Below are 1,376 nucleotides of genomic sequence, written 5' to 3'. Positions count from 1 at the left end.
TTCTAGTTGTAAAGGTTAAAACAATGTTAAGATACTAATAAATAAATAGATTTTCGTTGGACTCGGACTCGGCTGTTTGGGACTCAGACTTGTCTCGGACTCTACTTGGACTCGATTTAGGTGGACTCGAACCCAACACTACTGAATGGCACACCACAGGAACAGAAACACAAATGATATCATTAACTGTTTCTCTTATTCTTTCTGCTGGCAGGTTTTACTCCGCAGAGATCAGTCTCGCCTTGAACTACCTCCATGAGCGTGGAATCATTTACAGGGACCTGAAGCTGGACAATGTTTTGCTGGAGTCAGAGGGACACATCAAACTCACTGATTACGGCATGTGTAAGGTTAGTCTGAATATGTTCATTGTCTCAGTTGATTAACTCTATCCCCGCCATTGACGGAATTTTCTGGCTTTCCGTGTTTTCACTGCTGTATTGTAGGAGACGCTATTACGCATCTTCTGAATAGGTATTGAACGTCTGGCTCAAAACACGGCGAGAAGCAGAACCAAGCGTTCGCGTATGTAAGCAGATGTATATGTAAATAACGTGATCATCAAACATTAATCATTATATAAATCAAAACTGCCTAACATTACTGAATGAAATGACGATCCAGGAACTGTTACATACTGTTCTTTGTTTTGACATACTGCTGACATACTGCTAACTGTGAAAATGATCAAAAATGCTGGTGGGGACTGGCAACTTTAAAAAATAAATAAAAAAAGCTGGCGGGGAAAGAGTTAAGCTTCATTTGATTAAGCCATACCTACTGTCCAGAATATCAGAGATTTGAGGGTGGGTTCTTTAAACTTGAAGTAAATAAGCACCAAGCAACATCCTTGAAACCTCATAGCTGTGCCCTGGCAACCACCCACAACACACTATGGGAAAATATACAAATGATTTTGAAACTTTGGCGAATTCAAAGAGATTTCAAGTTTGCCGCTATGTCATATTTATCTCAAATTCATTGTGTACTGTATGTAAAAATGTTACCTGCTCTTTAAAATAATTCCCTGTGCACAAACATATCATATTACTGAATGCACTGCTGGTTACAGTTTTTACTTTCGTTTAATTTGTGTTTTTATCTTTTCCTGTATTTGTGTAAAGTACTATAATAGGATTACTTAATCATGAAGTATGTGTCTCTTTGTTTTAAAAATATATATATATTTTTTTTTTTTACATTTTTCTTCAAATTGATTCATTTTTTTTTCTTTTAGTAAATATTATCTAAAATAAAACAATTTGTGCAGAAATGATGCACGTGTTATTTACTACCTTTAAATATTAAATATTGTGATATATCTAAATTCCATGTATATGGTCTCTAAGATATAGCCATTGGCCATCAAAAAAAAA

The sequence above is a fragment of the Sinocyclocheilus grahami genome, unplaced genomic scaffold, assembly GCF_001515645.1.
Source record: "Sinocyclocheilus grahami isolate Dianchi unplaced genomic scaffold, SAMN03320097.WGS_v1.1 scaffold4206.1, whole genome shotgun sequence".
In the NCBI taxonomy this organism is placed as follows: domain Eukaryota; kingdom Metazoa; phylum Chordata; class Actinopteri; order Cypriniformes; family Cyprinidae; genus Sinocyclocheilus; species Sinocyclocheilus grahami.
The sequence above is the reverse complement of the archived record's forward strand: the minus strand, read 5'-3'. Positions refer to the sequence as shown.